This window comes from Hylobates moloch, unplaced genomic scaffold, assembly GCF_009828535.3.
Source record: "Hylobates moloch isolate HMO894 unplaced genomic scaffold, HMol_V3 SCAFFOLD_9, whole genome shotgun sequence".
Lineage (NCBI taxonomy): Eukaryota > Metazoa > Chordata > Mammalia > Primates > Hylobatidae > Hylobates > Hylobates moloch.
The window spans coordinates 83,050,313-83,060,261 of NW_026652284.1; the positions used below are offsets into that span (position 1 = coordinate 83,050,313).

General features: G+C 45.5%; 1 long non-coding RNA gene across 1 annotated transcript in view; it reads left to right on the plus strand.

The window, feature by feature from the left end:
• LOC116813489 (uncharacterized) overlaps positions 1-9,027 on the plus strand; it is a 43,236-nt gene extending 34,209 nt beyond the window's left edge. The window contains exon 4 of the long non-coding RNA XR_009214924.1: positions 8,931-9,027. This is a non-coding gene — a long non-coding RNA (uncharacterized LOC116813489). The remainder of the gene's footprint in view (positions 1-8,930) is intronic.
• The last annotated feature ends 922 nt before the right edge of the window (positions 9,028-9,949 follow it).

A 9,949-nucleotide genomic window follows, 5' to 3' on the forward strand; every position in this document is an offset into this window, starting at 1 on the left:
ATAGTTTATCTTTGCACATGGTTGTTATGTCCATCTAGGAGTAGTTTCTCTCCTTTCTTATTGTTCTAATTCTGAATCATTCCGATATTGGTAGCATCCAGCTTCTAGCAGAGCACCCGAGGCAACACAGCTGCTTTAGGCCCATGAGCAGAGGAACGTGGCAGCTCAGGGGGCTCATCCACGTATGAGGACTGACCAGGGCCTCAGATGCCCTGGCAGAGCAGGCTCAGCAAGCAGAGGCTGCCCGGGGCAGAGGCTGCCCGGGACAGCGGCTGCTGGAGAAGGGAGGGGTCGTGGTGGTCCAATCTGAAGGTCCACAAGCTCTCTGAGAAACACTTTAAAAAAAAATCTAATTCATCTATACTAGAGGCTACTGGGACGCCTATATTCCTTGGCAATAATCGTCGTCTCTGTGACTGGCTTTCTGTGCAGCGAGCAGCAGGACCTAGACCAACCCCCTGGTGTTTCGCTAACAGCAGCACCTGCACTGCACAGAGGCAGGTTGCCAACAGTCATCTGTACAGATGACTCAATAATTCACATTGAATTGGTTATTTTCTGTCTCTCTCACTGCCACCTCTCCAGGCCAGGCCAAGCAAACACCCATCCATACGCGAAGTACTGGAATGACCTCTTAAATGATCTTCCTTTTTTAAATTTTGTCCTTTAATCAGCCCATTCTCCAAACAACTGTCAGTCATCTTTTAGACAAAACAAAACAAAAGGTCTGATGCTGTGTGACTTCTCTGCTTTCAAACATTTAATGGACTTCCATTTTCAATAATATGGTGGGATAGGCTTCAGACGAACCCTCCATTGTACAATACATACTCAGAATCTTAAAGGTATCAGTGACTTGGCAGGATAATAAAGAGTTGTCTGATAGGTTCAAATCCAAGTAAAACTGGGAAGCCCGAAAAGTAAACAGAGGATGGGAGCCACTTTTTTTCCTGAGGAGATTTGCCATAACTGGTGAACTCTGTAATGCACAGTATTGTCCGGGAGTGATATTCAAAATGACATCAACAAAGTCAAGCCTAGACCAGATCTGGCCTCTAGACTGCAAGTAGGCTAGGGGGAAAATGTGGATGATGGTTGGTGGTCCCTAAACTCTTGAGTTTGTGCTTATTACCATTGCACTCTTGATACTGACTCTCAGAGATTTCCCTAAACCCTTGGCTCTATGCCTACCACTTAAGGAGATTTCTTCTAAACAGGTGAGAGAGTTACATTAGAGAGGATTATAGAGTCTTTACCTTCTAAATGTTTTTTAATTCTCTGGCTTTCTTTTCCCTTCCATGGTTTCTGAGTCATTTCTCTGTTGTTAGGCAAGGTGCCCAACACTTCATAGCTTGTAATTCCTCTTCACTTTTCAGGAAGTGACCAGACTTTTCTGCTGGCAGAGCTCCCTCACCGGGGCTTTGGAGCTGTACGGAGACAGAGATGCAGGATATCCGGGTAGACAGCACCTTGTTGACTGAAGGGCTCCTTCAGAGGACTGGGGAGTATCCGTGTTTCAGTATCTCTGCACCCTAGCTTAATAGAGAGTGTGGACAAAGTGGACGGACAAAAATCCAAGAAGGAAACAGTGAAGATCTGAGAAGCAAAATGGTGCAATGTAGACATTAATAATCTGGACTTTAGGATAAAAGAGATCTAAGACTAAATCCTGGCTCTGCCACTTTAAAATGGTGTGATCTTTGCCAAATTATTTAAGCCTCAATTCTTCCATCCGTAAACTAGCAATATTATGAGGTTAAACCATAGGAAATGGCTTTTACGTAATTATTTTCAAATTATTGCGAAATATTTTCAACTTCATTTGGGCACAACCTGATAAGTTGGTACCTACCTCATATGGTTGCTGAGAATGAAAGATCATTTATTAAAAAGGGCATAGCAGGCCAGGAATGGTGGCGTGCATCTGTAGTCCCAGCTACTCAGGAGGCTGAGGTGGGAGGATTGTTTGAGCCCAGGAATTCAAGGCCAGCCTGAGTAACATAGAGATATCCTATCTCTAAATAGATACTGAGAGAGGAAAACAAAGGGCCTAGGGCAATGTTTTAGTTTTTTTTTTTTTTGAGACAGTCTCACTATGTCACCCAGGCTGGAGTGCAGTGGCTCAATCTTGGCTGCAACCTCCGCCTCCCTGGTTCAAGCAATTCTTGTGCCTCAGCCTCCCCGAGTAGCTGGGATTACAGGCGTGAGCCACCACGCCCCACTAATTTTTGTCTCTTTAGTAGAAACAGGGTTTCACTATGTTGGCCAGGCTGGTCTTGAACTCCTGGCCTCAAGTGATCCACCAAAGTGCTGGAATTACAGGCATGAGCCACCACGCCTGGCATCCTAGGACAATTTTAAAGAAGTATTTGAGTAGAGAACTGAAGGAAGTGTGTGAGCAAGCCGGGCAGAAGGAATGGTGAGTGCTGCAAAGTCTCCAAGGCCAAGGCAGCATGTTGACAGTGTTCCAGGGACAGCAAAGAGACCATTGTGGCTGGACCTGTGAGGGAGTGGGCAGGGCTAGACCACACAAGGCCATGTCGGCCAGTGTGTGTGTGTGTGTGTGTGTGTGTGTGTGTGTGACTCAATGATGAAAACAAGAGCTAGTGTTTATTGCGAAGGATATTCTGAACACTTATGCAGCACAAAGTAAGTGCTCAATAAACAAAAGTTCAAGAAGCCGAGGATGTAGACGGTATGTAGGTGAATGAGACAGTGAGAAGAAGGAGCAGTGACTCTACATAACACTTTGAGCTAGGCAGCACAACTTGGGACTTGCTAGGGGAGGAGCTGCGTATTGTGCTCCCAGGTACTGTAAAGAAGGACCCTCGGTCCGGGATCCAGGATAAAGGGCTGTCTCATGGCGCTTGGCTCATCACACACTGAGGGCAGGCCAGGAGGTTATTCATGGGTGATTAAAGCTGGTAAATTTAGCATCTTTAGCTATTAGGCACACAGACTCTCGACTCAGCTCTACCAGTTACTACTTCTGTGACACTGGGCAGGCTACTTAACCACTCTGAGCCTTAGTTTCCACTTTTGTAAAACAAGAGTAATGATGATACTTCCCCCTTCTGGAGCTGCATGAGGATTAAATGGGATAACTCGAGTAGAGCTCATTGTAAGCAGTCAGTAATTGTTATTATTCCTGGATGCCTCCAGCCCATTAGCTACTACTTATATTCAGGCACTTGTGTGAGGACCAAAGGCTATGTCAGAAGAAACCTGACAAGCATCTCCAGGGCCCAGGAAAGCCTGGATAGGAAACTGCAGGCCTTCAGGACAGGCTTCAGGTCAAGCACTGGGATTAGGGGAGAGAAAGGAGTTGTGAGAAGTGCTTGGAGAGAAATGTGGACTTTATTGCAAACTGAGATTTGATTTTTTGGACCATGAGTTAATGAGGAAGAGCATATCTCCCCTGGCTTGAGGGAGAATGTAAGGGGAAGGGGGTGGTATGTGCAGAAACATCCTGTGCGCCATGCCCTGTGTATGCCCCTCATTTAAACCTGGCTAAGTGTCTTCTCGCCTACATAAGGAAACTCAGGCAAAGAGGCAGAGCCAGAAGTTGGAATCTACCAGAATAACACTTACAGCCTAATATTTATGTGAATAACAAGGAGATCTCAGATATGACCCCTATGAGTTAAGATTCTGTTGGTTGCAAGACGCAAAAATTAATTGGAGCCAGCTTAAGAAAAAAGAAAAAAAAATAAAGGAAATAATAATAATAATATTTAGGGGAGGATCCCAGGAAGAGTAGATCCACCAAATTTCAGAAGGAACAGAAATGATGGAGAGAAACTGATGGGCCCAGCTGTGTCGAGGGACAGGACCTAAAGGACCAACATGGCTGCTAGGCACCACGTGTCTTGGAGCTGCTTCCAGAAGATGGGAATTGCTGGACCTGGGCGACATCCCCAGAGCAGTCTGAGACACAGTGGGTTTCTGCAAGATTCCAGAATGGGACTAGGCAATAAGAAAATAACTCTTAATTTTTTATTAAAAATAAATTTAATTACTTTTGAGTTTTAGTGAGTTTCATTATATAAATTTATTCAGTGCCAATGGATAAAACACAGACCACCCAGATGACATTGTTGAGGGTTCACCTGTGAGTCTAGGGGATTATCTGGAAAGTACAGGTGGTAATGTATGAGGGTACTGCTCTGGTGATACTACCTGGAGGTTGGGGGACAGTGGGGCAGTGTCTGGGGACATAATCTGAAAATGTACTTTCTGAATTATGAAGACATTGTGGAAGTCACATGACAGGAATTTAGAAAGAGGAGAAAAATGTCAGCCATAATTCTATCATTCTTGTCACTTCAGTTGCCATCACAGTGTTTGTGTAATTGTTTAACCTGCTTTTTTCCCATTGGCATGAGCATTTTATGCTGCTCATAGTCTTCACACCCATGACCTTTAATAGCAACACAACACGAATGCACTTTGTATAAAATGAGCAGACTTGGCATGGGGAGGGCAAATTTGACATTTTTGTCAAGAAAACACTAATGTGAATGAAAAGTCCTAAACCTGATGCCATCTGCCAACCGACCTGATTTTTAAGTTATCACCTGTTCCTGAATTCTTCATGGCCATGCTCTTCCTGCCTGTCCTATTGTGATCTGTGTCCGGATCTGTTGCTTCAAGGTGGGAGTGTGCAAGGCATAGAAGGTAAAGCTGGAATGAGATAGAGTCCCTGCAAATTGTCTGGATGTCTAGATCGGTTCTCCACTAGAGGCACCCACCCCCTGAGTGAACATTTGGCAATGTTAGAAGATATTTATGGTTATTACAACTTGGGGTGGGAGAGGGGTGTTGCTGGCATCTAGCGGGCAAAGGCCAGGGATGCTGCTAAACTTCCTACAGTGCACAGGACACCCCCACAACCAAGAATTATCCCATCCAAAACATCAGTAGTGTCAAGATTGAGACACCCTGATCTAGACTGGAGTGGAATTTCATTTAAAATGTTAATGGCGGCGGGGTGCAGTGGCTCACGTGTGTAATCCCAGCACTTTGAGAGGCCTAGGCAGGCAGATCACCTGAGGTCAGGAGTTCGAGACCAGCCTGGCCAACATGGTAAAACCCCGTCTCTACTAAAAATACAAAAATTAGCTGGGTTTGGTGGCACGCACTTGTAACCCCAGCTACTCGGGAGGCTGAGGCAGGAGAATTGCTTGAACCTGGGAGGCGGAGGTTGCAGTGAGCCGAGATTGCACCGTTGTACTCCAGCCTGGGCGACAGAGGGAGACTGAGTGTCCAAATAAATAATTAATTAATTAAAATAAAGTAAAATGATAATGGAGCCAGGCGCAGTGGCTCATGCCTGTAATCCCAGCATTTTGGGAGGCCAAGGCAGTTGGATCACTGGAGGCCAGGAGTTCAAGACCAGCCTGGGCAACATGTTGAGAGCCCATCTGTACCAAAAATACAAAAAAATTAGCTGGGCATGGTGGTGGGTACCTATAATCCTAGCTACTCTGGAGGCTGAGGCATGAGAATCTTTTGAACCTGAAAGGTGGAGGTTGCAGTGAGCTGAGATCTTGCCACTGCACTCCAGCCTGGACGACAGAGCAAGACTTTGTCTCAAAAATAAATAAATAATAACATGTTAATGGATGAGCACACCCTAAGTTTTGTTTTCTGCTCTTGCTTCATTTGGGAAGAATTCTGATTTTTATTTTTTATTTTTTTGCTAAGGATGATGAGAATGAATTACAATAGGTTTGCAAAGGACTTGAAATATAGCACAAGGCAAAATAATGCAGAGGTTAAACATAATGACTTTGGAGTCTGAAATAATTTAATAGTTGAAATCTTGGACCACTGAGTAAGCTTTCTAAGGCCTGCAAAATGGGATGATAATGCCTGCTTCCTAGTGCCACTGTGGGGACCAAATGAGGTCATGTGTGTAAAGCACCCAGCACACTGCCTGGTGGGGAGTGAGTGTGCCATAAACGGTGGCAGGGGGGATTATTGTGACAAAGCTCAGGTTCACAGAGTTTATCACTTCCCTAGCCTCTAAATTGCATTTGGTAAATTCTTATTTCAGGAAGAATAGGTTTTAACTGATTTTTGTGATCTGGGCTTTTGAGATCTAGGCAATGTAGAACAGATATCTGACCTACATAAATTTTATAGTGTGAACTTTTTGGGTGTGAATCGTCTAACTGAAATATCTAATATATTTTTCTGGTGATCTTTCTTTTAAATAACTTATTGTGTATTCTCAATTAAGAATTCCTGGGTTTTGGCCTGGCACAGTGGCTCACGCCTGTTATCCCAGCACTTTGGGAGGCCAATGCAGGCGGATCATGAGGTCAAGAGATCAAGACCATCCTGGCCAACATGAGGAAACCCTGTATCTACTAAAAATACAAAAAATTAGCCGGGCGTGGTGGCAGTTGCCTGTAGTCCCAGCTACTTGGGAGGCTGAGGCAGGAGAATAACTTGAACCTGGGAGGCAGAGGTTGCAGTGAGCCAAGATTGCGCCATTGCACTCCAGCCTGGGCAAAAAGAGCAAAACTGTCTCAAAAAAAAAAAAAAAAAAAAAAGAATTCCTAGGTTTTTGTTTGTTTGTTTGTTTTTAACATTCTTCATTGGCTATTTTGTATCTATTGAGAATTTAAGAGTGGGCCAAGCTAAGGTAAAGATTGCCAGGTATCTAGACAAAATTATGGTCCACAGATTCAATTAGAATTATCAGTGCAGTGCAAGGAGATCTTTTATCCCCATCCTGAGCTAAGTGTCTGGTTATCAAAAAGCAGGAGGAGGGCTCAGTGTAGCCTGAAGGTTTGCAGTCACTTTATGTTGTACAGCTTGTTCTTGTGTGTCTGAGAACCCATGAGAGGCATTGAATATCCCTTGTAAAAAGCATTCCGGGCTTCCTGGGGGAGGCACAGTCCTGAGTCCCAGTAGAAGGAAAGGGCACACCCAGGAGAGCCTGGTGCAGGGGCCGTTGCTGGAGGCTGAAATGGGTGCATTGAACAGGCAAGGGTGGAGGGGGTAGGGTGGGGCATGCAGGAATTCTGGCCTCCAAAGAAGAAAGAGGAGAAAGGAGATCCACAGGGTAAGAGCTGCTCCTGACACAGGGCGAACACTGGTCCTGGAGAAGGAAGACACAGCCAAAGAGCACAGGGGTGCAGAAGTGGGGGCTTGGGGATTAAGCCTGTTTTTGCCTTTGGAAAGCTGACTCATAGCAGAATATTCACAGCCCTTCCAAGCCGGCATGTTCCTCCTTTCGCTCCTCCTCTCATCCACCCTCAGCATTGTCATGAGGCTCCGTGCTGTTTTTATGAGTTCCTGGATGCTTTGGATCCCCTGGAGTCCTGGTTGGGACAGACCACTTCTTTCTTCTTCAGCTGGCCTGTGCTTTGGGGCCCACTGCAGCCCCTGGAGGAGGGCAGAGGAGCACCCATGTGTCATCTTCATTCATAGCTTTGATCTATCACATTTCATTGTCTTTTTGTGAGCCATTTCTGTTCTCCCCAGAACTTTAAGTGAGCTGAAAAGATAACGGATATGCAATAATTGGTTTGGGTTCTATAAATAGTGTAGAAGAAGAAAAGGGAGAGGGTTATAATAAAAAACAATGTGTGGGAACGTAGCTATTGAAAAAGTGTGAAAATCGGGGGTTGAGAGAAGGGACCAAAGTGAAGCAAACAGTGGAAGAAAGACAATGTGTCTGCAATTCAGCCTTGGTGGAATGAGGCGAAGTCAAACCAGCAGGCCTTGGAACATGCTCCTGAGAAGAGGAGGAAGCACTGAGGGAGCCCTGCCAGAGGATCCTGGAAGTTTTGCATTAGCCTGGGGCCACCTAAGCTGTAAAACTACAGATCATATAGGATGTTTGGGGAGCATTAGAGCATCTTTCAGGAATTCCCAAAAGTTGTTGGAAGATTTGTGTGTATTGGCAATGTGGTTTTTCTAGGATGAGGGTACAGAACCACCCGTGTTAGTCCATTTGTGCTGCTGTAACAAAATACCCAAGACTGGGTATTTTATGAAGAACAGAAATTTACTTCTCACAGTTCTGGAGGCTGGGAAGTCCAAGGTCAAAGGAGCAGCATTTTCCTCGCTGGTAAGGGCCGCTCTCTGCTTCTGAGATGGTCCCTTGTTGCTGCACCCTCTGGAGGGGAGGAAAGCAGTGTCCTTGCTGAAGGAAGAAGGGCAAGCAAAGCGGGCTGATCACTGTGCAGCGTGAAGCCTCTTTTATAAGGGCCTTAATCCCATTCATGAGGAGTGGAGCCCTCATGACCTAATCACCTCTTAAAGACCCTCCCTCTTAATACCATCACATTGGCCATTAAGTTTCAACATCTGAGTTGTGGAGGTGACATATTCAAACCAAAGCACCACCCAAGTGGCAGTTGTATGCAGAAGCCTGGATCATGAGCAGAGCTGGACTTCTAGATTGGGAGAGTGGTCAGCATGGAGGTGGTGGGGCAGGCCCTGTGTGGGTGGATGGTTCTGGATGGGTCCAGACTGAGAACAGAGCCTCAGATAGCCCCTGGTAAACAAATAAGGGGCCCCAAGTGAAAGGGGATCCAGAAAGAGCTGGAAAGCTGAAAGGGAAAAACCTGGGAAAGAATGTTATACAGCAACCAAGAGAAATGGGAGTTTCATAAAGAGAGAGTGAATAACAGATCAGATCATACAAAAAAAGACCTACAGGGGTTTATTGGATGTCAGTAACGGTATGGTCAGTGGCATCTGTGGTGGGAGCTGTTTCCCTGCAATGGTGTGATTGGAAACCAGGTGGGGGTATAAAGGGAAATGCCAGGAGAAGGAAGGATTGAGAGCTAGTGCCAACTGCTCTTTGAGAAGGTCAGCTTGGAAAAGGAAACCTACAACACTTACTGGGAGTTGCATGCAGGATCAAAGAGTTATTTTTCCTTGTCTTGTTTTTTTTCTAAATAACCCAGTCTTAGCATGGATACAGGCTGATGGAAAGAAGCCAGGACAGGCCAGGGGAGAAGGGTGCAGGAAGGAGAGTGGACAATGGTAGAGCAAAGACCCGGAGCAGACCATATGGAATGGGATGGAATGCAGAGCCCACGGTGCAGCTTTGTGCATCGGCACAGAGGATGACAGTTGAGGTAATTCATGCCTGGTAAGCTCTCCTTTCTCCGTGAAGTAGGAAGTGTGCTCACTCACTGAAGGGACTGGGCCAGGGAAAGGGTGAATTGCCCAGGTAATTGGGGCAGAGTCTATAGGACTGAGCAAGCAGTTGCTACTGGAACCCATATGTTGGCGGCAGCGCCAGTATCTTGCCTGGGGTTTTCTCCAGCAATGAGACTACCATGGATGCCCCATTCTACCAGCCAGGCTCCTCCTCCTCCTCAGCCTCCCAGGGCCCAGCCCCTGCCTATCTACCCACTGCCCCTTCAAGAAAGTGTACTAGGCTGGGCAGGGTGTGTGTGTGTGTGTGTGTGTGTGTGTGTTAAAAGCCCTGTCAACACCCCATTGCCTGAAATGAGCCCAGCCTCATTTGAAAGTTCTCATAATGTTGACCCAAAACCCACTTCCCAGACAGTCTGTGTTTTGGAGTCCTGATAACTTCCACAAAGCTGCTCTAATTCTACCTTCCAAAGTCAGACCAATCTAGGTTTGAATCCTATTTCTTCCCCTCATTAACTCTCTTTCCTTGGGCAGAGTTTTACATAACTGTTTTCCAGTTTCCTCAACTGTAAAATCAAGATAATAATACCGTCATATGAGGTTGTTGAAGGATTAAATGAGAAGGCGTATGAAGCATTTTGTACAATGTCTGGCTTATAGTGTGAGATCAATGCACGATCACCATAACAAAAAAAATAGAGATGATGCCTAATGTTAATCTTATTAAGGTTAACAATAATTATAATCACAGTTCTGCAAATATTTGATGTCAGTGATGTTGCCATGAAACTCTTTTTTCTAGTTTAAAAGTCTTCACTTCTTT